General features: G+C 48.2%; 2 long non-coding RNA genes across 2 annotated transcripts; one reads left to right on the top strand and one right to left on the bottom strand.

The window, feature by feature from the left end:
* Positions 1 to 526: 526 nt before the first annotated feature.
* Positions 527 to 25,658, bottom strand: LOC138428349 (uncharacterized). The gene is made up of 3 exons (XR_011252392.1): positions 24,901 to 25,658; positions 7,960 to 8,045; positions 527 to 1,504 (listed from the first exon to the last, which is right to left on the bottom strand). It is a non-coding gene; the product is annotated as an uncharacterized lncRNA (long non-coding RNA).
* LOC138428342 (uncharacterized) lies at positions 25,348 to 27,634 on the top strand. The gene is made up of 3 exons (XR_011252391.1): positions 25,348 to 25,902; positions 26,643 to 26,812; positions 27,018 to 27,634. It is a non-coding gene; the product is annotated as an uncharacterized lncRNA (long non-coding RNA).

The raw sequence follows: 27,634 nt of genomic DNA on the forward strand, positions 1-27,634 counted from the left end.
TGTCTTCCGGTTTAGAGGATGTCTACAAGCCACAAGGTCATTCAATTCTATTTTTAAAAATTCAGTTCAGTTCAGTCGCTCAGTCGTGTGTGACTCTCTGCAACCCCATGGACTGCAGCACACCAGGCCTCCCGGTCCATCACCAACTGTCAGAGTCTACTCAAACTCATTTTCATCGAGTCAGTGATGCCATCAAACCATCTCATTCTCTGTCGTCCCCTTCTCCTCCTGCCCTCAATCTTTCCCAGCATCAGGATTTTTCCAATGAGTCAACTCTCGATCAGGTGGCCAAAGTATTGGAGTTTCAGCTTCAACATCAGTCCTTCCAATAAACACCTAGGAGTTTAGGATGGACTGGTTGGATCTCCTTGCAGTCCAACTTATTTGTCTGCCCTGGGTCTTAGTCGGGATATGTGGGATCTAGTTCCCTGACCAGGGAGTGAACCGAGGCCCCTGCATTGGGAGCATGGAGTCTTACCCACTGGAGCACCAGGGAAGTCTCTAAATTAAATGATGTATCTTTCTCTTTATTTTTTTCTGCACTTCAACCCATTCATTCAAAATAGACCTGCGAGGAGGCTACACTCATTAAGCGCCTGGGCTCTGGGGCCAGACTTCCTAGGTTTGCATCTCGGCAAGTGTGGATCATGACTCAGCAGTTTTTGAGGGGACTTCAGCATTCAGCCCTGAGGGAACCCACGACAGGCCCCAGCTGTAGAAGTAACTGTAGGGAGAGGAGCAGAAGCAGAGTGGGTGATTGGTGAGGGAAGGAAGCGTGCCGTGGAGGGCTGCGCCCAAGAAGAGGCGGAGGGCAGCAGGACAAGGGGTCTTGGGAAGGAAGAGGGGACTGAGGGTGCGGTCTCAGAAAGCTTCCCGTAGCAGGAGGTGCATGGACCATGGCCGGAAAGGGTCGATCAGGCAGCGAAGGCGGGAGGAAGCGTCCCAGCTGGAGGGAGGGACGCCGGGCCCCAAACACCAGCGTGCCTTATTGGTTAGATGAGCTGCTCGCTTGTTGAAGGGTTCTGAGTTGGAGGGTAACCTTTAGGTCACTGGGCTCGAAGACAAGGAATGAATTTGAGTCAGTTCTGGTGAAGTAGACGAAGGGAAGTGAAAGTGAAGTCGCTCAGTCGTGTCCGACTCTTAGCGACCCCATGGACTGCAGCCTACCAGGCTCCTCCGTCCAGGGGATTTTCCAGGCAAGAGTACTGGTGCCATTGCCTTCTCCAACTAATTCACTAGTTTAGTGTGCAATCAAATAACAGAGGCTTTGAATAAGGTAAACTGGCTAGTAACAACTAATCAGTGTTCTTCAGTGATTACTGTTCTACACAGGCAGGAGGTAGGCAAACCTAGAGCCTATTACAGAGAGTGAAGTCAGTCAGAAAGAGAAAGACAAATATCATATACTAATGCACAAATACGGAATCTAGGAAGATGGTACTGATGAACCTACCTGCGGGGCAGCGGTGGAGAGGCAGACGTAGAGAACAGACTCTGGACACAGCTGGGGAGACAGAAGGCGCGATGATTTGAGAGAGGCGCACGGAAACATATATATTGCCATATGTAAATAGCCCGTGGGAATTTGCTGTCTGACGCAGGGAACCCAGATCTGGGGCTCTGTGACAACCTGGAGGGCTGGGGTGGGGAGGGCGCTGGGAGGGGCGTTCAAGAGGGAGGGGCCATGTGTATACCTGTGGCTGGTTCACGGTGATGTATGGCAGAAACCAGGACAATACTGTAAAGTAATTAGCCTCCAATTTAAAATGAAGTTAAACTTAAAAAGGGGATGGTAACTGTACAGAGTGATGGGGCCAAAAATGTGTCTCCAACAGAGGAGATAAAAACAATATAATGGCCTTTAAAGCACTTACTATGTGCCTGGCACTATCCTAAGTGTGTCCATGGGTTATTTCATGTTTTTTATCGCAATCTGATTGGATGAGGACTCTTGTTGTCTTCAAGTTACAGATGGCACAGAGAGATTAAGACACTTGCCCAAGGTCACACAGAGGAAAAGTATAGATCCAGGATTCAAACCCAGACATCCTGGCTGTGTACTTTTTGAGATGCTTTGTGGGCATTCGGGAAGGAGTTGTTGTTCAGTCGCTTAGTCGTGTCCAGCTCTTTGCAACTCCACAGACTGCAGCACGCCAGGCTTCTCTGTCCTTCACTATCTCCAGGAGTTTGCTCAAACTCATGTCCACTGAGTCGATGATGCCATCCAATCGTCTCATCCTCTGTCATTCCCTTCTGCCTTCAATCTTCCCAGCATCAGGATCTTCTCTAATGAGTTGGTTCTTTGCATCAGGTGTTCAAAGTATTGGAGCTTCAGCTTCAGCATCAGTCCTTCCAATGAATGTTCAGGGTTGATTCCTTTAGGATGGACTGGTTGTATCTCCTTGCAGTCCCAGGGACTCTCGAGAGTTTTCAGTGCCACAGTTTGAAAACACCAATTCTTCAGTGCTCAGTCTTCCTTATGTTCCAGCTCTCACATCCATACACGACTACTGGAAAAACCATAGCTTTGACTATACTGACCTTTGTCAGCAAAGTGATATCCCTGCTTTTTAATACACTGTCTAGGTTTGTCCTAGGTTTTCTTCCAAAGAGCATGCATCCTTTAATTTCATGGCTTCAGTCAAGTGATTTTGGGGCCCAGGAAAATAAAGTCTGTCACTGTCTCCATTTTTTCCCCATCTATTTGCCATAAAGTGATGGGACTGCATGCCATGATCTTAGTTTTTTGAATGCTGAGTTTTAAGCCAGCTTTTTCTCTCTTCTCTTTAAGTTTCATCAAGAGACTCTCTAGCTCCTCTTCACTTTCTGCTCTTTAGGGTGTCTGCATATGCCGTCTGCGTATCTGAGGTTATTGATATTTCTCCCGGCAATCTTGATTCCAGCTTGTTTGCAGGATAACAATATAATAACAAAGTAATTGAGAAATGACGCTGCTCCAAAAAGATAATGTAGGAAGAGACTCAGACAGAGTGTTTGCTGTGGGATGGGATGTCTAGGTCTCTAGAGCAGGAGAGAAAGAGGACCTATGAGTTAAGAAGAAAGAAAGTGAAGTCGCTCAGTCGTGTCCAACTCTTTGTGACCCCATGGACTGTAGCCCACCAGGCTCCTCTGTCCATGGGATTTTCCAGGCAAGAATACCAGAGTGGGCTGCCGTTCCCTTCTCCAGGGGATCTTTCTGACCCAGGGATTGAACCCAGGTCTCCCACCCTACAGGCAGACTCTTTAGCGTCTGAGCCACCGGGGAACCTTACAAGTATAAGGGGGCAGGGAAATCAGGGCAGTTGAGGGATCTCTTGGGAAACAGTTTATATGTCCACACCCATGGAAGAGCAGAAAGGCAGGTGGCAGAGGGTACTTGTTAGGGGCTTACAGAGAGGACACAGGCTTTTGGAACAGTGTCCCTGACCACGCAATCTAATAAAGGCTGCACACTCTCTGGGAAGGCAGGGTGTCTGAAACCGGAAGGGCCGGATCCTAGTCCAAGGTCTGCCCTCCTAGCTGCGGAACTTGGGTGGGGCATTTACCCTCTCTGTGTCTCAGTCTCCTCGTTTGACAAACAGGGTTACTTACTTCATAGGGCCGTTGGAAGGACTGATCTTTTAGTTTTCGGAGTGGGCTTGGGATAGTCGACACCCTGCAAGTACTGGGCTTCCCGGGTGGCTCAGCAGTAGAGAATCTGCCCGCCAATGCAGGTGACTGGGGTTTGATCCCTGGGTTGGGAAGATCCCTGAAGACAGACAGAAGTGGCTATCCACTCCAGTGTTCTTGCCTGGAGAATCCCATGGACAGAGGAGCCTGGTGGGCTCCAGTCCATGGGGTTGCAAAGAGACGGACAAGACTGAGGGACCAAAACCACCACAACAATGCAAGTATTGACTCTTATTATCGTCGTCATTATTTTCCCTGAATCCCAGAAGCCTTGACAGCCAAGGACAGAGGCAAGGTTTGGGTGTGGCCAGTGGTCTAGGCCACTCTAGCCTGAGCCCAACAGTATGGTGGCTTGAGTTCAGAGACAGTCACGACGCTCCTGTCTGGAAATGTGAGAAAAGGAATCTCCCTCTGGTTGAAGAACTTCCTCTTTTTTTAGTGGCTGATTCTGGAATCTCCAAAGAGGTTTCCAGATTCACATTCCTATCGTGAGAACACACGTGTGCAGCAGAGTGCTTGCGAATAAGGCAGCAAGCCCTGGGAAAACACGGCGGCTTACAAAACGGGCTTACAAAACGGGCGGCTTACAAAAAGCACCAGAGGCACTTGCAGAGGAACTCGGCGAATCCGAGCTTCAAACCACCGATGCTGCCACCCCCTCATCGAGGTTTCAGTTGATGTAAAAGCTTCCCCCCAAATTTCCCGTTTCAGGGCAGACATTCTATCATGCGAAAATCTTCCCCTTCCCCCTCCGCCCCCACCCCAACCTAGTGGCATTAGAGCTTCTGCTCACGAAAACAGCAAAGACACTGGGACCTTTAACCGACAGACACGCCTCCCTGATGGAGCGACGTCATCCTGATTCCCTTTTAGAGAGCATACTGCCTGTTTAAGATGTCACTCAATCAGTTCACTGTATCAGCAGGACTTCTGAGTCAATCTGTCAGCATCTCAGATGGGAATTCCAGAGGCGCCATCTCTAATACAGGAGAGTCATGTTAGAGACCCGGATCTATCGGCCTGGGTTGTTGGAACTGGTAAAAGTAAGGGATGTGGGAGAAGACCCGAGTCTCCAGTGCACACCCCCAAAGGTTTCTTCCACTCACTGAAGACTACTCGGATTTACAGATCCCTCTTGTGAGAATGCGTGCCTAGGGAATTCCCTGGTGGTCCAGTGGCTAAGATGCCGAGCTCCCAATGTGGGGGTCCCGGGTTTGGTCCCTGGTCTGGGAACTAAAGGATCCCACATGCTGCAACTGAGACATGTGCAGCCAAATAAATTAATTAATTAAATCAACTATTGAAAAAAAAAAAAGACTGCATGCCTAGGGAATTCTCTGGTGGTCCAGTGGTTAGGATTCTGTGCTTTCCCTGAGAGCCCAGATTCAATCCCTGGTCAGGGAACTAAGATCCTGAAAGCTGCATGGTGTTGCCAAAAAGAAACAAATAAAGATAAATGTTTAAAAATAGAGAAAAGTTTAAAAAATGCATGCCTATTCACCTTAGAGTTCATGCTGGGGTATCTCCCACCACGCAGCTGGATCAGGACCTCCAGGGCTGCCTGAGTACCCTGAAGCCAGGGCAGAGGTGGGAAAGCGGTGTAGAGAAGGGCAGGCTCCAGCCCTTGTGACCTTCCACGCTGAATGCCACTGAGAGATGACCACCTGGGGAACTTTGCAGGTCAGTTCAGTTCAGTTCAGTAACTCAGTCGTGTCCAACTCTTTGCGACCCCATGGACTGCAGCATGCCAGGCTTCTCTGTCCATCACCAACTCCCAGAGTTCACTCAAACTCATGTCCATCGAGTCGGTCATGCCATCCAACCATGTCATCCTCTGTCGTCCCCTTCTCCTCTCACCTCCAATCTTTCCCAGCATCAGGGTCTCTTCCAGTGAGTCAGTTTTTCGCATCAGGTGGCCAAAGCATTGGACTTTCAGCTTCAGCATCAGTCCTTCTGATAAATATTCAGGACTGATTTCATTTAGGATGGACTGGTTGGATCTCCTTGCTGTCCAAGGGACTCTCAAGGGTCTTTTCCAGCACAACAGTTCAAAACCATCAATTCTTCGATGCTCAGCCTTCTTTATAGTCCAGCTCTCACATCCATACATGACTACTGGCAAAACCATAGCCTTGACTAGATGGGCTTTTGTTGGCAAAGTAACGTCTCTGCTTTTTAATATGCTGTCTAGGTTGGTCATAGCTTTTCTTCCAAGGAGTAAGCATCTTTTAATTTCATGACTGGGGAACTTCGTAAAGAGGTTACAAAATATGGGGCTTGAATGAAGGAGATGATTTTAGTGTCTTTAAAAATCAATCCCTTAGAGATGTAACTGCAAGCCAAGGAATGGTAAGGATCAAAGGCAACCACCATCACTGGGACTAGGCAGGGAAGACATTCCAGAGAGAGAGTGGTTTTGCCGACACTTGACTTTGGACTTACGATAAAATTCTATTGTTTCAACAGCCCCCAGATTAATCACTGAGAGGACCATTGTTTACTTAATAAGCACTGATATCCTAGGTTCTGCATCTCGGCTACATGTTGGAGTCACCTGGGTAGACTCGACAAGCTCAGATGCTCGGGCACACCTCAGATCAGTTAAACCAGAATCTCTGGGGGTGAGACCCAAGTGTCCAGGTGTTTCCACAATGCAGCCAACATACACAGCACTTGCCCTGTGCCTTTATGCCTGTGTGCGTGCTGAATTACTCAGTCATGTCTGAATCTGTGTGACCCTTGGGACTGCAGCCTGCCAGGCTCCCCTGTCCCTGGGATTCTCCAGGCAAGAATACTGGAATGGGCTGCCGTTTCCTCCTCCAGGGGATCTACCTGACCCGGGGATCCAACAGGGGTCTCCTGTGTCAACTGCATTGCGGGCAGATTCTTTATCGCTGAGCCACCGGGGAAGCTCGTGCCTTCTGCGTATCCACACATTGAATCCTTGCGACTCTCTTAGAAGAGAGGTGCGGACTGTGTTCCCGTTTTATGGGTGAGAAGATGCAGGCACAGCCAAATCCCGTGCTCTGTGCAAGATCACGCGGCTGGTGAGTCGCAGGATGTGGAATTGAGCCCAGGCCATCTGGCTCCAGAGTCCACGCTCTTAGCCAGCAGGTTCATCTCCTCTTGTGACATGGGAAACATAAGTTCTTGGCAAAGCCCCGTGCTGCAAAGTGGCCACGGAGCCAGGAATGGAGACCCTGTAACTACTTTCCGGGAAGCCGAGTAAAAGATTTTTCCAAGCCAGCCCACGTTTATAATTAGTAATTCAAAATAATTTTTGCCAGAAAATGCAGACTTTCCCATTCCTCCCACAGACTCTCTGAGGGTGAAATTTTTCACCCTTTCCTTTCTCTTCCCCATATTCACCCCAAAATGCCGGGAGCTAGACTCCAGCCAGGATTAAGTGGAGAGCGGGTTTAGTTCGTCGTTGGATCTCCTGTTTGTGGTCAAGGTCCAGTCCATTAGGCAGAAGTCTTAATGACACGTGTGCCTGGGTGGAGACTCGTCACGTGCTTATCTAAGTAGTCTGCTGCTACTGGTGGGACGGAAAAGTGGAAGAAACAGCAGAGGATGGGAAGGCACAGCTATCTGGCCCCAGCTCCGTCCCCAGACCAGCCCACAGTCAACTCCAGGCAGCCGACTTCACCCCCCTCCAGGCCTCTTTCGTAAAACGAAGAGAGCTGGATTCAATCTGAGGTCACGTCTCAGTTCAGCCAAGAGACATGTTTTGTTTGGCCCTCACTTTCACATTTTTTTAAATTAATTGCCAACATTAAAAAATTGGAATCATTTACATCAAGTCTAGATTTCCAGCTTCTCTTGAATAACTGGTAGAGACGCTCTCACCCTGCTGGGTTCCCTAGGGAACCGCGGGCTGGCATTGAGGGATGGTGCTCTCTTTAGCGGAAAAGGCAATGGCACCCCACTCCAGCGCTCTTGCCTGGAAAATCCCATGGATGGAGGAGCCTGGTGGGCTGCAGTCCATGGGGTCGCTAAGTGTCAGACACGACTGAGCGACCTGACTTTCACTTTTCACGCATTGGAGAAGGAAATGGCAACCCACTCCAGTGTTCTTGCCTGGAGAATCCCAGGGACGGGGGAGCCTGGGGGGCTGCCATCTTTGGGGTCGCACAGAGTCAGACACGACTGGAGCGACTCAGCAGCAGCAGCAGCAGCAGCAGCAGCAGCAGCAGCAGCAGCAGCAGCAGCAGCAGCAGCTCTCTTTAGACGGGGCTGTGGTCTGCAGGCTTCCCCATCCCTCGCTGGCCGCTGTAGCTCTTTCCTTACCTTTTGGCCCCTGCAGGGACTGGAAACCAGAGGATCTCCATAGTCTCCTCCAGAAGCTGAGACGCCTCGACTCAGCATCTTAAAACCTGGAAGGCAAAGACAGAGTCTCAGAGATTCAGGCTCAGTCAGTATTTTCATATAGAGCTAGGAACCATCCAAGTCAAACTAGTAAACAGCAATGTTCTCCGAGAGATGCTTGCCTCTCACAGAGATGTTTTGTCTTTCCCCTTGACACGTAATTTACAGTGTTCCGCATCCTCTCTGTGCATTTTTATATTCTGGCTCATTTTTCGAAAGCAGAGACAAAACAAAACCCATAAAAGGGGATGAAGAAATTGCATGGTCAGGAGCACAGAGGACATGGGATAATGCGTCCTCAGAAGGACAGTCTGAACTTGCAGAGGAACTACCTGTTCTTCAAAACAAGATAATCTGAAATAAATTCCAGGAAAATAAGTCAGGTGGAGGCTGAGTCTGCTGTTGTTTCGCACAGACCACATTCAATAAAACCCTCTTCTCTTGATGGGACATGATGTTCTCAGGGAGCTGGGAGGTTTATTTAAGAAATTTAAGATGGCCACATAGTCGCTTGAAATCACACATACATGTTTAGGTGCTGTTGACTCAGAGCGCTTCGCCTGTGTGTGCCCAGTCCCCCAGGCGTGTCTGCCTGCTTGCGACCCCGTGGACTGCAGCCCACCAGGCTCCTCTGTCCATGGGATTCTCTAGGCAGGAGTACTGGAGGGGGTTGCCATTTCCTCCTCCAGGGGATCTTCCCAACATAGGGACTGAACTCTGAACCCTCGTCTCCTGCATTGGCAGGCAGGTTCTTTACCACTGAGCTGCCTGGGAGCTCTTCATATGGGACGTTAATAAAATACAGCAGCTGGATGGTGATTTTTAGTCCCTCTGACTACTCACAGTTGTCTTTTATGCATTTCCTTAATTTTTTACTGGCCTAATAATGCAAATCGGAGAAGGCAATGGCACCCCACTCGAGCACTCTTGCCTGGAAAATCCCATGGGCGGAGGAGCCTAGTGGGCTGCACTCCATGGGGTCGATGAGGGTTGGACACGACTGAGCGACTTCGCTTTCACTTTTCACTTTCATGCATTGGAAAAGGAAATGGCAACCCACTCCAGTGTTCTTGCCTGGAGAATCCCAGGGACGGCGGAGCCTGGTGTGCTGCCTTCTATGGGGTCACACAGAGTCAGACACAACTGAAGTGACTTAGCAGCAATAATGCAAATAAAAGTAATATGAATATCAAAGAGTAGAAAGATCTGAAGTGAGAAGTAAATGTCTCTTCGTTGTTATCTTTTTTTATTGTGGTAAAAAATTCACAACATACAATTTACTATCTTTACTTTTAAGTGTTCAATTCAACAGTGTTAAGTGTCCTCACATTCTGTGTTTTCTTCATCATCTTAGCCCCAGTGTTAACCACAGTTGTGTTCTGTGTCCTTTCAGAAAATTACATGCACATTCTTTATTAATATAAATACACTTTTTTACATCTTTTAAAATTTCTACATCAGCATAAGTCAGTATTGCTTGTTCTTTTTAGTGACTGGCAAATATTCCATTTTAATGGATAATTTACTTAACTACTTATTATTGGATAGCTAGGTTCTCTTGAGACTTTGGCTATTACTAAAAAGAAAATAATCCTATAAAGAATGTCTTTGGCGTACACACTGGTGATTGGTTTATGTACAAGTGTATCCTGTGGCTAAATTCTCGGTAGCCCACAAGCAGAAACATTTGTCTGGTTGACACTTCTCTATCTGAAAACAGATAAAAGATCATTTACACACCACTGCAGATGGTGACTGCAGCCATTAAATTAAAAGACGCTTACTCCTTGGAAGGAAAGTTACGACCAACTTAGACAGCATATTAAAAAGCAGAGACACTACTTTGCCAACAAAGGTCCGTCGTGTCAAGGCTATGGTTTTTCCAGTGGTCATGAGAGTTGGGCCATAAAGAAAGCTGAGCCACTGAAGAATTGATGCTTTGAACTGTGGTTTTGGAGAAGACTCTTGAGAGTCCCTTGGACTGCAAGGAAATCCAACCAGTCCATTCTAAAGGAGATTAGTCCTGGGTGTTCACTGGAAGGACTGATGTTGAAGCTGAAACTCCAATACTTTGGCCACCTGATGCAAAGAGCTGACTCATTTGAAAAGACCCTGATGTTGGGAAAAATAGAAGGTAGGAGGAGAAGGGGACGACAGAGGATGAGATGGTTGGATGGCATTACTGACTCAATGGACATGAGTTTGAGTAAACTCCAGGAGTTGGTGATGGACAGGGAGGCCTGGGGTGCTGTGGTTCATGGGGTCACAGAGTCGGACACAACTGAGCGACTGAACTGAACTGAACACACCAAGAGTTTTTAGACAGAGGAGAATCCTTATTGTAAATTATAAGGGCATAGAAAATAATTGTAGCGATCACCCAGACTCTGAAATTAGATGACTAAGCCCAAATTTAGGCCCTGCCAGACTGATTCTAAGTGTTAGTTGCTCAGTTGTGTCAGACTCTTTGTGACCCCATGAACTTACCCTAGTCTTCTCTGTCCATGGGATTTCCCAAGCAGAATTCTGGAGTGGGCTGGCATTTCCTTCTCCAGGGGATCTTCCCGACCCAGGGATTGAAACTGCATTTGCTACAGATCCCACATTGTAGGCAGATTCTTTACTGTCCGAGCCACCAGGGAAGTGTGACTGATTATAAAGCCTTGGAAAATTTGCTCATAACATCCCTCGCCTCAAATCGCTCTTCTGGAAAATGGGTTAATAGTCGTAGCCGCCTCTGAGAGTTGCTGAAGAACCAAATGCATAGTACATGAGTTCTATCAAGAATTCCATGCATTAATTATTGTTTTTAGGACTCTTCTCTTCAATGCAAAATTTAAGCCTGACATTTTAAACGTAATAGCTTACAAGGAATTTTCATTTTTGAGATTTTGAAATCCCATTGTACTTTATAATTCAATTGCTTGTTCAGTTCAGTGGCTCAGTTGTGTCTGACTCTTTGCAACCCCATGAACTGCAGCGCATCAGGCCTCCCTGTCCATCACCAACTCCCAGAGCTTATTCAGACTCATGTCCATTGAGTTGGTGATGCCATCAAACCATCTCATCCTCTGCCGTCCCCTTCTCTTCCCGCTTTCAATCTTTCCCAGCCTCAGGGTCTTCTCCAATGAGTTGGTTCTTCACATCAGGTGGCCAAAGTATTGGAGTTTCAGCTTTAGCATCAGTTATTCCAATGAATATTCAGGATTGATTTCCTTTAGTATGGACTAGTTGGATCTCCTTGCAGTCCAAGGAACTCTCAAGTCTCCTCCAACACCACAGTTCAGAAGCATCAAATCTTCGGCGCTCAGCTTTCTTTCTAGTCCAACTCTCACATCCATACACAACTGTGGGGCTTTGACTAGATGGAGTTTTGTTGGCAAAGCAATGTCTCTGCTTTTTAATACGCTATCTAGGTTGGTCATAGTTTCTCTTCCAAGGAGCAAATGTCTTTTAATTTCATGGCTGCAGTTACCATCTGCAGTGGTTTTGGAGCCCAAGAAAATAAAGTCTGTCATTGTTTCCCCATCTATTTGCCATGAAGTGATGGGACCAGATGCCATAATCTTAGTTTTCTGAATGTTGAGCTTTAAGCCAACTTTTTCACTCTCCTCTTCCACTTTCACCAAGAGGCTCTTTAGTTCTTCTTTGCTTTCTGCCATAAGGGTGGTGTCATCTGAGTATCTGAGATTATTGATATTTCTCCCAGCAATCTTGATTCCAGCTTGTGCTTCATCCAGTCCAGCGTTTCTCATGATGTACTCTGCATAGAAGTTAAATAAGCAGGGTGACAATATACAGCCTTGATGTACTCCTTTCCCAATTTGGAGCCAGTCTGTGGTTCCACGTCCATTTCTAACTGTTGCTTCTTGACCTGCATACAAATTTCTCAGTTCAGTTCAGTCACTCAGTCTTGTCCGACTCATTGAGACCCCATGACTGCGGCACGCCAGGCTTCCCTTTGCCAAAGTGTGGCTAAAATAGACAAAACCCATCAACATGTAAAAACTGCCTTATGAAAGATCTTATCATCTGGATCCAATCATTCCTTGTCTTCCTCCACTTCCTTAGGAACTCTTAGGGGTTTCCCTTTCCTTTTTTTTCCTTACATTTGACATGGCAAATTGCACTTACTTTTCCTGAACTTATTCTAGGTCAGATAAAGCCAATGCCTAGGGACAACCTTTGGAGATTTTTTTTTTTTTTTTAAATATTTGGCTGTGCTGGGTCTTAGTTGCAGCGGGTGGAATCTAGTTCCCTCAATAGGGATCGATCCCAGGTGCTTGTGTTAGGAGAGCAGAGTCTTAGCCACTGGACCTCCTGGGAAGACCTCCAAGAGAATAATTCTTTATACACTTTAAGTGTCTGCAAACGTCTTGGTTTTGCCTCATAATCTTGACTTCACTTTGTCATGTTGCCTGAAATGACTTATTTTCCTTTAATAAATGAAGCAGAGTCCAAAGGCCCGCTATCACCCCTTCTCCCTCTGTTGCCCTGACTTGGGTGGGGGGAGGGATACAGCTTCACCCCCAGCCCATCTTCTTGGGGTGCTTGGGTCACTGCTGGCTGCCTGCCTGGATCTGAGGTCTCACTTGGCATCCTGGAGCCCAAAGCACTCACTCTTGGCTCCAGACTAGCGCTTCCTCTTTTTACAGAAACCTGCTCCTCTCAACTCTCCATGGCTCTGATTGCTCATCTTTTGTTAATCCTAATAAAGGATAGTTCCAGAGAAGCTACAGAAACACTGGCCAGCAAGAGGTTATTGGCAGGAAATGTGATAGGGAGACATGCGTTCAGATACATGTGGAATTTGTCGAGTGCAGCGGCTGTAGCAACTCTTGAATGAGCCTTCATCCTGGAGACTCTACATCCACGGGTGGCATTCAAAAGGCCCCTCAAGCTCCTGGCACTGCTCTGCAGCCACAAGAGGTCCCTGTGCCCTCGGTTGTCAGTGACACGGTCCCTAGAGGCAGGCAGGCAGTCAAGGATCTCATAGACCCCCATCTTGGAGCTTGAGATGCAAGTTGATTTGCTAGGAATAGTTACAGAAGGAAAGGAACTTTGCTGTTTGGCACTGCCCGTACTGACCCCGGAAAGGGTGCCCATCCTGGAACAGTGGCCCCAGCTGCCCTGACCTGCTCCCATTCAGCTGTGGCCTTAACTCCAGGGAGCTCTGGGCCTTGAGAACAGGCTGAGGTCAGGATGTCAGGTCCCTTTGGAGGACTCACCCTGAAAGCTAACAGAGAAGGTAACATTTGTTCAGGACCTACTATGTGCCAGGCTCTGTTCTAGAAGATCTGGGAAGGCAGTGAACAGAAAAGAGGAAGCACCTGCTTTCTGAGAGCTCATATGCCAGAAAGGGCAGTTATAAACAGGTAAACAAACAGTGTGTCTGGTAATGATAAGCCCAGTGAAAAATATCAGAGGCAAGAAAAGTCAGGAATAATAGGAATGAGAACATGAAATAAAAGACATATTGTGAATAAATAAATAAAATTATTTGCAGATGACATCTTGTACATAGAAAATCCTGCAGAGTCCGCTAAATCACGGTCAGAACTAATAAAAGAGTTTAGGAATGTTGCAGAATACAGGATCTTTGCGTCAAAAGATGACGCAAAGCTCAAGAGTATTTACATATACTTGCAATGAACAATCCGAAAAAGAAATTGAAAAACAGTGCCATTTACAGTAGCATCAAATAGAATGGAATACTTAGGAATACATTTAACAAGGGCATTTCGAAACATATTCAAAGCATATTTGTTTCGGCACCCAGGCTTTCTCCAGTTGCAGCACGGGGGGTCTCTTGTTGTGGAGCATGGTCCCAGAGCACATGGGTTGAGTAACTGAGATGTGCAGGAGTTAGTTACCTTTTGGCATGTGAGCATGTGGGGTCTTAGTTCCCCGACCAGGGATCGAACCCATGTCCCTGCATTGGAAAGCAGAGTCTTAACCACCAGACAACCAGGAAGTCCCTTGGAAAACTTAATGTCGTTAAGAAGGCAATACTTACCAAATTTATCTCTGACTCAGTCCAATCCCTATCAGAACCCTAACTGGCTTCTTTGTAGACATTTTCAAGCTGATCCTAAAATTCACACGAGTCCTAAATAGTCAAAATAATCTTTAGGAAGAAGAACAAAGTTGGAGGACTCACTTCTCAATTTCAAAACTTATTATAAACAACAGTAATTGAGACAGTGTGGTACTGGCTTAGGATAAACTTATAGGTCAACTGGATAGGCATATGGAAGAGAACAAATCTGAATCTTTTCTTCCCACCATAAACAAAAATTAACTCAAAATAGAGACTTAAATGTAAAGCCACAGCTATACAACTTTCAGAAGAAAAGTGAAAGCGAAGTCACTCAGTCATGTCCGACTCTTTGTGACCCCATGGACTGTAGCCTACCACACCCCTCCATCCCTGGGATTTTCCAGGCCAGAGTACTGGAGTGGGTTGCCATTTCCTTCTCCAGAGGATCTTCCCAACCCAGGGATCGAACCCGGCTCTCCCGCATTGTAGGCAGGTGCTTTACCATCTGAGCCACCAGGGAATTCATGGGGTAAATCTTCTTGATCTTGGGTTTTGCACTGCATTCTTAGATATGACACCAAAACCACAACCAACAAAAGAAAAAAAGATACATAAGTTGTACCTTATTGAAATTTAAAGCTTTTGGACTTAATTGCAAACTAAATATTTGGTAAGAGACTTAAGAGCTAGAATATGTAAGGGACTCTTACAACTGAATAAGAAGACAAACAAAAAGATGAGCAAAGGCTCTGAATAGTTGTTTCTCCAAAAAATAGGTACAAGTGGACAATAAGCACCTGAAAAGCGGCTCAGCACCCTTAGCCACCAGAGAAGCGCAAATCTTTTGTTTTCCAAATCTTTGGTTTTCCACAAAGATATCCCACTTCGTACCCATCAGAATAGTTATCATCAAAAAGTCAGATAATAGTGTGCCGGCCAGGGCTCTTGGCTTCCTTAATCAATAGAAATTATTAATAGCAAGAGATCAAACAAGAAATTCAGGTAAGGCTTTGTTGGGTCCCCTGCTCCAGCAGGAGGGAGTAAGAGCAAGTAACAGGTTCCCTATCGTCCTTTAAGGGGAACTGCAATATGAAACAGGACCACCTAAACTTTCCAAGAGCAAGAAGCAAACGTTTGTTGAATTAAGCCAATGAGATTCATCTTTGGGGGCAGCAAGTATTTTGACTCCAACCTATCATGCCCTTTCCCCCCTATTTTTCACAAGTACAGAGCTTTACAATACACACTACAGTGTTAGACTGTTTAGGAGAACAATAGTTGGAAATTGCCTGTTGCCTCTTGAGTTTAATTCTCCTTGCTGTTGTCTCCTACCTAAAAAGACAGTTTATGCTTTTTCGAATATTCTGATCACTTTGGGGATCGTGATCGTAAAGTGCGGGCACATTTCATAATTCCCGGAAGGCACTCAGTGTAGCTGGGCCAAAGGCCCTTCTGATATTACTGGAGGCAATCTATTCACGTTCTAATAAATGGAGCTAGACTTTCTCCCATAATTTTTCCAGTAATTGGAGGCAAAAATGTGAACAGTTCATTCAGTGGAGAAGAGCATTAGGCTGCTTTCTGGAAGCCACAAGCACCAACTGAGCTTTGCCTTAAATGTTCCTGCCTTTGCTCATTTTCTCTCTTAATTCTGCCCACTCAACTCCGTTCTCACTTTCTTGCTAGCTGGAAACCAGTCTGTGGGATCTAGAACTAAAACGGGGAGAAAGATGTTTAGGATAACCAGGATCATGTTTTATTTTTAACACTAAGCCCACAAACCAACTGTTTTTTACCCATCATATCCCGATTACAAGAAAACCCTTTAAAGATCTATAATAATAACTCATTTTAGTGGGAAAATGAACATCTTGGCAGGTCAGAATTCCACTCCTGAGAGAATCTAAGAGGTGGACATTAATCTTAGCATCTAGTCTTTACCCTGTACTGACTCAAATACTGCATATGTAAAAGTAAAGTGACCATCCCCATGGAAAAGAAATGCAAAAAAGCAAAATGGCTGTCTGGGGAAGGCTTACAAATAGCTGTGAAAAGAAGAGAGGCGAAAAGCAAAGGAGAAAACGAAAGATATAAGCATCTGAATGCAGAGTTCCAAAGAATAGCAAGAAGACATAAGAAAGCCTTCTTCAGCGATCAGTGCAAAGAAATAGAGGAAAAGAACAGAATGGGAAAGACTAGAGATCTCTTCAAGAAAATTAGAGATACCAAGGGAACATTTCATGGAAAGATGGGCTCGGTAAAGGACAGATGGGCTCGGTAAAGGACAGAAGCAGAAGCTATTAAGAAGAGGTGGCAAGAATACACAGAAGAACTGTGCAAAAAAGATCTTCATGACCCAGATAATCACGATGGTGTGATCACTCATCTAGAGCCAGACATCCTGGAATGTGAAGTCAAGTGGGCCTTAGAAAGCATCACTACGAACAAAGCTAGTGGAGGTGATGGAATTCCAGTTGAGCTGTTTCAAGTCCTGAAAGATGATGTTATGAAAGTGCTGCACTCAATATGCCAGCCAATTTGGAAAACTCAGCAGTGGCCACAAGACTGGAAAAGGTCAATTTTCATTCCAATCGTGTAGAAAGGCAATGCAAAAGAATGCTCAAACTACCGCACAATTGCACTCATCTCACATGCTAGTAAAGTAATACTCAAAATTCTCCAAGCCAGGCTTCAGCAATATGTGGACCGTGAACTTCCTGATGTTCAAGCTGGTTTTAGAAAAGGCAGAGGAACCAGAGATCAAATTGCCAACATCTGTTGGATCATGGCAAAAGCAAGAGAGTTCCAGAAAAACATCTATTTCTGCTTTATTGACTATGCCAAAGCCTTTGACTGTGTGGATCACAATAAACTGTGGAAAATTCTGAGAGAGATGGGAATACCAGACCACCTGACCTGCCTTCTGAGAAATCTGTATGCAGGTCAGGAAGCAACAGTTAGAACTGGACATGGAACAACAGACTGGTTCCAAACAGGAAAAGGAGTACGTCAAGGCTGTATATTGTCACCCTGCTTATTTAACTTATATGCAGAGTACATCATGAGAAACGCTGGGCTGGAAGAAGCACAAGCTGGAATCAAGATTGCCGGGAGAAACATCAATTAACCTCAGATATGCAGATGACACCACCCTTATGGCAGAAAGTGAAGAAGAACTAAAAAGCCTCTTGATGAAAGTGAAAGAGGAGAGTGAAAAAGTTGGCTTAAAGCTCAACATTCAGAAAACGAAGATCATGGCATCTGGTCCCATCACTTCATGGGAAATAGATGGGGAAACAGTGGAAATAGTGTCAGACTTTATTTTGGGGGGCTCCAAAATCACTGCAGATGGTGACTGCAGCCATGAAATTGAAAGACGCTTACTCCTTGGAAGAAAAGTTATGACCAACCTAGATAGCATATTCAAAAGCAGAGACGTTACTTTGCCGACTAAGATCCGTCTAGTCAAGGCTTTGGTCTTTCCAATGGTCATGTATGGATGTGAGAGTTGGACTGTGAAGAAGGCTGAGCACCAAAGAATTGATGCTTTTGAACTGTGGTGTTGGAGAAGACTCTTGAGAGTCCATTGGACTGCAAGGAGATCCAACCAGTCCGTTCTGAAGGAGATCAGCCCTGGGATTTCTTTGGAAGGAATGATGCTAAAGCTGAAACTCCAATACTTTGGCCACCTCATGCGAAGAGTTGACTCACTGGAAAAGACTCTGATGCTGGGAGGGATTGTGGGCAGGAGGAGAAGGGGACGACTGAGGATGAGGTGGCTGGATGGCATCACGGACTCGATGGATGTGAAACTCCGGGAGATGATGATGGACAGGGAGGCCTGGCGTGCTGCGATTCATGGGGTCTCAAAGAGTCGGACATGACTGAGCGACTGAACTGAACTGAAAAGTAAAGTGAAAGTGAAAGTCACTTAGCTGTGTCCGACTCTTTGCAACCCCAAGGACTGTACAGTCGATGAAATTCTCCAGGCCAGAATATGGAGTGGGTAGCCTTTCCCTTCTCCAGGGGATCTTCCCAACCCTGGGATTGTACTCAGGTCTCCCACATTGCAAGTGGATTCTTTACCAGCTGAGCCACTAGTGAAGCCCAAATACTGTGTAAGGGATTGAAAGAATACTAGTCACTAACACTTGGGGAAATTCGTCTGCCTTGCTCTTCTCTTAGTTCCTACGGGGCAGGTGACTGGGCGTGGAGATAGTGCTGGTCGCCCCCGGATGGGAGCCCCCCGCTGCAGTACCCCCACACGCCAGCGCCCTGCGGGACTGCTGCTTCCTCCCATACCCATGGGGGATGCTCAGAGCCGTGGGCGGCCCCTGCGAGCGAGGAGTCCTGCAGCTTAAGCTTCGTCAGCTCCAGAGTGAATCTACCACGGTTCTCAACACACATCGTAATGCTCTCACGGTCCAGAGAGTTAGCTCTTTTAAGACTTTCCTTTCCTTGGGGGCAGCAGGTCACGGCTGCTGCTCTCAGGGCTTCAGTCTCTCTGACCCGAGAGGCTTGGGCAGAGGGGGGCAGTGGGAAGCCTTGGCGATTCCTCCTCTGAGCCTTGCCCCTGCCCTGACTTCCCATCCATGGAAGGGTGTCCACCCTCTCCGCAGGCGTACTTGTTTGTCCTTTAAGAGTTCTCCTCGATCAGTGAGGTCCCCGGTGCGAAGCTCACCTCCTTTGCTCATATAGAACTGCTGGGGGTGACGTGCCCAGCCGCAGGCTGGACCATCACACCCATCCCTGGGGCTTTGTGAGGGTCCTGGGGGCACTGTGATTTGCCCTCCCCCCAGGATAGGCTGAGGGGCCGTGGCCCATGCCGCACATCCCCGTCACGACCTCCTCCACTCACTCATTCATTCATGTTCACTTGTTGTCAGCTTCGTGCCCAACCCAAACGGAGGAACGGCTGGGCGGGACTGCTCTGCAGGGAGCAGAGAGCAGGGCTCCGGTGACGGCCGGTGCCACACCGCCTGGGCGAGGCAGAGCTCCTAGACGTTCAAACGCCGGTCTAGGTGTTGCTGGAGGCATTCTGCGGATGCAGTCAAGTCCGTAATCAATTGCCTTTAAGTAAGGAGAATGTCCTCAATCACTCGGGTGGCCTTGGCTCTGTTGAAAAGTCTTGGAAGCACAGCTGAGGTTTCCGCCTGTCACGGCAGCTCCGGCTCATGCAAGCCCCTCCTGACAGCCTCCCCTGTGGACTTCATCTCCTCCTACCAAGCCCTCCCCATCAAGGGAGCCAGTTCCTGTGATGAGTCTTCTACTCTCTTTCTCCTCCTGTCGGGACTCTCTACTTAACCCTGATCTGCGAATCAACCCGTTTCAGCTCTACTCACTTTCGTCAGCCTTCAGCTCGCAGAGAAAGAGTTGCGTCCAGGTGAGCTAAGCAATTGGTCGGTGATGCTTCTTCTTGAGATCTGAGCTGGGGATCACCATTTCAGGTGACCTCCAAGTTTCTGGGAATGAGTAGAACGTGGAGATGGAACTCAAAATGGAAAAATTAGATGTCAGTCCATAGTGGGTCCCTGTTGTGATGAACCACCAAGAGGCCAAAAGCCTTGAACAGCACAGCCAGCCAAGCCATCAGTCCCCATCAACGAGGCAAAGGGTGGGCCACACCAGGGAAGGCCCGCCTTACTTGCTTCCAGGTACCCAACACTTCTCCATTTTAGACTTTCAAGGTGGTACAGGCTCATACCACTAAGACCCTCATGGAAACCACCGAGAGTGGCATTGTGAGTGTGGGTTCTGGGCTCTAAAAGCTCGGGTCTCCATTCCTGATGTAAACACTCTGATGCGTGGGCTTCCCCAGGGCGCCTTCCGACACCAGCATCCTCTGATTCTCATTATTAACCAACAGCTTGCACATGAATTGGAATGTTTTCCAGAGTAATAAAGTTTGGTCGTGGATTTGGATGGGCTCTCCTCAGAGAAGCTGAACTGATAAAAACCAGCCTGATCAGTGTGTGTGTGTCTGGGGGCTGCAGCCTCCTAATATTTTGAAAGCCTACTTCCTGAGAGACATGTGTACAATTCTGGAAATTCTTCAGAATCTGAAAGCTCTGGCAGTTACTGTTGATCACAGTTTCCCCGTTTGCTGTTTGAGGACCAGATTGTGAGAGACACCTTCGCTGCTGAGAGAACACTGGTTTTTCTCAGCGTCTCAGTGAGCGCGCCTAGACCTGAAGCTTGGAGTAAATGAGTGTGGAAACGTCTAGAAAAGGAAGACCTGTGTGAGGGGAGGGAAGAAGGCAGCCTCTCGATTTGGGTTGAGGTTAGTTTGATGGAGTAATTAATGAAAAGCGATCAAGAGAATGGATTAATTAATTCTCTTTCAAATCCTGCCGTGGAGGCCTATATCCAGAAAAGGAGGTCAGTGACCCTGAAATCAGGGGAAGAGCTGCCCCAGAAGGTGGTTTTAAGCCTCCAAAGCCGCAGCAATCCCAGCGGGGCATAAATAATGCAGTTTCTAATCAAGCCGTCAGCCCCGAAGTCAGATTCTATCATCTCCTGTTCTGTCATCTCCTGTTCTGTCTGTGCTTCAGAGTGGCCAGGGGCCTGCAATCCATCTCTAGACGGAAAAATAGCTCGTTTCACAGCTCTAGTATGCCTCGTTCCCAAATCTATATGGACAGCGTGGTGAGGAACGAAATGCGAATTACTTTTTAAAGTCTTATGAATTCCTTGTGGCTGGTATCAGTCTTTTGACCACCCGGAACATTCACACGGCAGGGGGAGGCCTCTGCACTGTCCTTGACTTTGAAAGACAGTCCTCCAAGCCCAGCCGTTGGAATGGCTGCTCTGGTCCCACAGGCCGCGGCTCAGGTGGTACCCACTCTGCAGGGGGAGACGGAGGGGGCTCTGGGACGCCGGCTTCGCCCCGCTGGCCCGCCTCCGGCTCGGTGGAGCCCCGCCAAGCCCACAGTTGCTGGTTCTGTCCCCACACTCCCCCGCCCCCGTTGCCAGCCGTGAAAGACGTGTCCAGCTGTCCCGGATGAGAGGCGCCCGGGACTGTCCCGGTGTGGCCTTAACCTTTAGTAAGCACAGCCGCTTAGCTGTGCAGCAATTTAGTGAAAGCCTCTCTGGAGCTTACACTCAGCTATTTTCTGGTTCTTTGTTCCACTTCATTCCTCTCTGGCTGGGCTGTGTTTCCATTTCCTTCAAAAGGCGTGGTTCCCCTCTCATCCAGGAGAAATGTCAGTCTTGTTTCTAAAGCTGCCCTTTTCTGCTCCCCTACCCTCATCTCTTATCTTTGGAAAACACAGATATTCAGCCCCAGAACACGTGGAGATCCTCTTTCCAGCGCTCTCTTTTAGAATCAGCTAGTCCAGTTCTGGGTCCACAGAAAGCTCCTATGCTCTACTGTGAAGTTTGACACAGGTTTTGATACATTTTGTGAAACAGAATGGTGAGCCACTGCCAGTTTGGGGGTCTGTTATTTTATTTTTTTGCATGGGAAAAGCATGACACGGAATTTGGGGTATGCTCCTCTATTTCCTGAACAAACTCTAGCAGTTGCTATCTGCCAGATCCAGGGGACTTCAAACCCTGATAGGTGATGTTTTCAAAATGACAACATATGTACCTGGAAATGTCCTTCATTTCACAAGAGCACCCATGGTTTCTTGCTGGCGGTGTTGGAATGACCGAGCATTGGACTTTATGTTTTTCCACTCTCACGTTTTCCTGAAACCGGCTCAGTGCATTGAGCCGGTCCTTTTGCCATCAGATGGATTTCCTGAATTGCTGGCTTCAAGTACTTTGCTCCCTTTTCTGACACTCTGCTTCTATTCATAGCCGGCAGATAATCGGAAGCCAGGGTCAAGGGCAGCTGTTGAACGCTGATTGGCAGCTGGCAAGGTGTGGTGACTGCCATCTGGTCATGCCAGGTCTGGATAGCACTGCCAGAGTTTACTTAATTCAGGCAGAAGCAGTTAACTCCAGCTTGCGTGCGGAAGCAAAGCTAGTTAACCGTTCTGTACACTCCAGGCAGTCAAACTGGTTCCCAAGTTTAGACACAAGTTGGAAATTAAAAACAGCATGGTCTGAAGTCATGGGGTCTGTGCGATACGCCTTGCCTCTCCCTCCTGATTAGGATTCAGAGACAGAAGGATGTGTTTCTCAACCCCTTCGTGACAAATAGCATTGGGTACGTTTAACAGAACATGAATAAGAAAACTGATTTCTGTAGCTCAGAGGGATGAATATTTTCATAGCTCCCCAAGTATTGGAAGTGAGAGAAATATTACCTCCATCATATGAACCAACATGGCATAATTGATCGGTACCTCCCAGAAATTAGGTCAGCCCTATGAGAAACCAGGCTATGAATTCTGTAAATGTATGTTTCGTAAATACACGCTTCAGAGCTCAACTCATTGCTTTTAAGCGGTGGATTGTAGCTAACCCCGTTTATCGCCCGTCCCAGCACTGTAGGGGTTGAAGGGCTGGTGGGGAAAATGCCTACTCTGGTGGTTAAAGCTTTGCTGGGATTGATACGCAGCATTCTTGGCAAGACATTGCAGATCCCGCTTTGTAATTGCGAATGACTTTCGCAGTGATCTCAACCATCGCTCATCAGCAGGCGCTGTGAGTGACAGATGCCCAGCGTGTAGGGAACCATCCCATACACCCCAGGAGTGTTCTCTTCATCCAAGGACTGTCACAGCCAACGTCACCAACTTTCCGAGGGAGGGTTTAGAGTTGGAGCCCCTTTTTCAGGACAGAAACCTGAGTCCTGATAAGAGGAAGTCGCTCTCTGGGAGCCAGGATGACCCTTGACCTCAGCTTCCCTCTCGGAAGCATAAGACCCAGGCAGGGGAGGTGCCAAGAAATGCTTCCATCCATCATTTGGCAAGTTCTCAGGGAAACGAGACTTCTTGCCTGGAGACGGTCATTTTAATTTGAGGATAAAAAATCAAATTGCTTTGCTCTCAAAAGTTTTCTTTGAGGCTCTCCGCATGTAAACTCGTCATTTTCATGTCTGAAGACATGTTTTTAAGGGAAGCTGTGCGGTTTGGTAGCTGAGAGCATCTGCTTTGGGGTCCGACTGGCCCAAGGTTGAATCTTTGCTCCGCCACTTACTCTGTGAACTTTGACGACTTAACGTGTTTGAGCCAAGGTGTCCTCATCCGCGAAAAGGGGCTGGTGAGAGGCGGCGGTGTGAACTGGCAGCCCCCGCCCGAACAATGTGCCTCATCTTGTCATCACCCACTCTCAGGGATCTGCCAATCCCCGGGTGCCCCCGGGGGAGCTGGTGTGTTACCTCTGGGTTCTGAGCCTGTCTGCGCCTGGCATGGGCTCTGATGATCGCCTGGGACACAGATAGGATGACCTGTCTGCTGACCATCCCCCTACTGGACAGGATGACCACCCACCCACCTGCTGGATGCACGCGGCTCCCTGGACTCTTTGCCCGTTGCCTACCCCTTCCTCTCCCGTGGCTCCTGAATGGAACCTGCATTTAGACCACTGTACGGATGCAGAAAACAAACCTACAGTTTCCAAGCAGGAAGAGGGGAGGGATAGATTTGGCAACCCACTCCAGTGTTCTTGCCTGGAGAATCCCAAGGATGGGGGAGCCTGGTGGGCTGCCGCCCATGGGGTCACACAGAGTCAGACACGACTGAAGCGACTTAGCAGCAGCAGCAGCAGCAGCATTTACACACAGATCACTAATAAGGACATACTGTGTAGCACAGGGAATTCCACTCAATACTCTGTAATAATCTACACGGGAAAAGAAACTCTAAGAGTGGGTATATGCGTATGTATAACTGATTCACTTTGCTATGTGGGGGAAACTAACATAACATTGTAAGTCAACTATACTCCAGTGAAAGCTGATTTTAAGACAGACCACTGTATGGTGTACACAGTGACTGGGAAGTTGCCAGATGTTTACTCGTGTGTGTTTCAAGTTAAAGACACCTCTAATCAAATCCCAAATGGTCTCACTCTTAGCCTGTCCAGCTGTGTGTAGAAAGAGATTGTTTCTGAGTTTTGACATGAGAAACGCCACACACAAAAGGAAAACCCAAACGTTATTAGCAAACTTGATTGCTAAATTATGTTTTACTGTGGAAGAGGCCATACAAATGGTTAATGAATATGAAAAAAAATGTTTCGATTTCACTGGCAGCTTTTCAAAATGCAATATCAAAGAGCAAGGAAATTGAATTTTCACAAATTGGCAGATTTAAAAACATGAAAATTTACTGCTAGTGAGGATGCAGAAAGACAGGTAATCCCACTTAAGGCTGGAAAAAAAAAAATTAGTGCAATCACCAGGAAATTATTTGCTGATATGTAATAAAAAGCCTTGGAGATACTCATATCATCCAACGTAGTCATCCATTTTAAAGAGATAATGCTTCCTTAAAGTGAATAAAAGTTATATTCAAAGATATCTGTACCAGTGCTACAATTTTAAATGGGAAGAATTAGAAATAAGCTTAGTACAACAAAAGGATGTTTAAATGTGCTCCTTAGAATGAAATATTATGCTGGCATTGAAATGAGATTTTAGCAAGAATCTATGGCCTAACTACTATTTATGAAAAGTTTACTATATGCAGGGTTACAGGTTAAGCACTCTGAATATACATTACCTCATTTAAACCTTATTATGACAGATTAGTAATCTCCTAACTTCCCACAATTTATCATCTCATTTAAACCTGTCTGACAAATGAAAAATGGGGGGAAAAAAAAACAGTTAACATGAGGGAATACTTTGATATTCTTTTAAAAACAATGACTAGCATACAAAATTGCATGTAGGTTTAGTTCAACTCTATGAATACAATAAGACCCACCTTCCTGTTGTGAGTAGGGGCCAGAATTCCAAACTGCGCCAGCTGTAGGGTTCGTGTGGTCCCCGAGTCCTAAAGTGAAGGTGGGGCCTGGAAGGTGGATACCAGCTCATCCCTCGTCACCCTCCATCCAAACTCACATTATTCCAGGGCTGCAGGTGTTTAGGGAAAAACTTACCAAAATATTAACAAATCGTGAGATAGTAACTGTATTGTGGTATTTGGTTTTTCCACAGAGGGCATAAAATCCTTGTGAAAGCTTTAAAAGTGGAAAAGCCATTTGCTTGACAGCTTCTTAAAGGAAGTGGGCAGTTCCTTCTTTCCTCCAGTCCTTTCCTCCTGACGGCCAGTGACCGACAGGAAAGGGTGAAGGCGAAGCCCCGCCGTCCCAGGGAAGCCAGAGGCGTGTCTCCGTCCGAGCCGCTGAGCGACCCACGTGATGCCCGCAGTGGCTTTGTGGTCACTCATGTACAAGCGGAGAAAAGAGCACGACGGGGTTGCCCAAGCCCTGGGTGTTACCCAACCTCGGGTGCTACCAAAAATGCTCCGAGCAAAACAGAACGCCAGCTACGTACGGAAGAAAGACATCCGTACGAGGGAATGCGCCTTGTCCAGGTTCCCGGGACCGCAGCGCCTCCCTGGAGGCCGGCGCGAGGCCCACGGAGCGTCTCCAGGAGCAGCAGGAAGCGGCTCGCAGCCCCTCCTGCTGCTTGCGGCCCCCTGCTTGCAGCGGCCGCCGCCTCTGAAGCGGTCCCCAGGGCAGGGTGTGCCCTCCGCGCCCGCACAAACCCCAGAGACAGGGAGCGGCCGGCTTCCTGAGCGCCGGGGACCCCCGCGGGGGGAGGCCTCGGGCCGCGCCCCACAGGAAGCACCCCGCTTTTGTTGAGGCTACAGTGCCGAGGGCCCGCCCTTGTTTGCTGGGGCTTTCCTGCCGGGCTCTGTGGCGAGGGGGCTGAAAGCAGAAGGCTCGCGAGCCCCTGGCCGGGCTCCGGCCTAGAGGCGGAGGTGCGGAGGGCCGGGGGAACCCACTCGCCTGCCCGGGTGGTGGCCACGGGCAGCTGGAGGGAGAGAGGCCCAGGACAGCGCTCCAGACGGCGTCCAGGCCAACCTCTCGGAGCACAGCCACATTCTTTCAGAGCCGCTCACTCACGTGTTCAGCTGGCGCCTGCCCAGAAGCGTTACAGGCCCTGGAGCTGGGCCGCGCTTAGTCCCTCAGTAGCGTGTGCCTCTTCGCGACCCCGTGGACTGTAGCCTGCCAGGCTGTCCATGGGGATTCTCCAGGCAATAGTACTGGAGTGGGTGGCCATGCCCTCCTCCAGGGGATCTTCCTGACCCAGAGACCGAACCCAGGTCTCCCACATTGCATGCGGACTCTTTACCAGCTGAGCCACCAGGGAAGGCCAGGAATACGGGAGTGGGTAGCCTGTCCCTTCTCCAGGGATCTTCCTGACCCAGGAATCGAACTGGGGTCTCCTGCACTGCAGGCGGATTCTTTACCAGCTGAGCTACCAGGGAAGCCCATGGGCCCTGGAGCAACCAAGAGAATTAGGACACCACAGCTGCCCCCAGGAATCCAGGGTGGAGGCAGAGGCCGCAGCCTCAAGTAATGGGCTGAAGACCAGGGGGACACAGGTGCTCCCAGGCAGCTCAGGGGGCGGGGTGCCAGCTGTGTGAGTGCATCTTGGACTCTGATGGGATGGACATCACCAGGGCATCTCGCTAAGGTGCACATTCCCATCCAGCAGGTCTGGAGGAGAGCCTGAGATGCTGTGCATGTAACACGCCCCCCAGATGATGATGCTCCTTGTGGCCGGAGGTGCGCGCCGTGAGGGGCAGAACCCTGGGAGAGGACTCTGAAGAAGCTTGGCAGGTGCAGACTTGGGACAGGGTGTTCCTGAGAGACAGGACGTTCCAGGTGGGCCACTGGGGATGTGGGGGGGTTGAATTGTCAAAGAGGCTGAGGCTAAATTGGAGGGCCTTGAAATGGCCCTGGGCTTACCTTTTAATTCTATTCAGTTTTAATTCATTCTGTAAGACTCGGTGTCAAAGCCAATATTCTGAGAAATGTGTTTCTAACCCTCACCTGACGCGGATCCTTCTGCTCACTGTCATCTTCACAGGGACCCTTCCCTGCCGTGAAGGTGATAAGGCTCTCAGAGCACGCCTGGTGGTGGAGGACCAGGCCCCATGACTGAGTGCCTCCAGTCCTAGGCTCCAGCGAGCCCTCTGCAGCCCCATGGCCTGGTACACAGGGCCAGCCAGAGCTCACTGTGTCTTCAGCTTGAATGAAGGAATGGCTAGGAGCACCTCCGATGTGGCTCAGCAGGACAGCAGCAGAGCAGTCAGGAGCCCAGGCGCTGCCGTTAGAATCAGTTCAGTTCAGTCGCTCAGTCGTGTCCGACTCTGTGATCCCATGGACCGCAGCACGCCAGGCCGCCCTGTCCATCACCAACTCCCGGAGTCCACCCAGACTGGCCCCGGTGCAAATCCTGGCTCTGCGCTGCACCTGCTCCCTGGGTCTGGACATACCCTGTGACCTCTCGGGCCTCTGTTTCCTCATCTGAGAAATGGGGATGGTAATAGGACCTGCCTCCAAGAGTTGTGTGTCTGCTGTGATGTATACACCTTGCCCCCAGCAACTGTAAACCTTTAGTACATGTTACTTTTGTTCAGAGCTGAAGTTGACATTTGCCAACTTGACCACGTGTTTCTGCATTAAAAAATTTTTTTACATTGA

This window comes from Ovis canadensis, chromosome 1 (assembly GCF_042477335.2).
Source record: "Ovis canadensis isolate MfBH-ARS-UI-01 breed Bighorn chromosome 1, ARS-UI_OviCan_v2, whole genome shotgun sequence".
Classification (NCBI taxonomy): domain Eukaryota; kingdom Metazoa; phylum Chordata; class Mammalia; order Artiodactyla; family Bovidae; genus Ovis; species Ovis canadensis.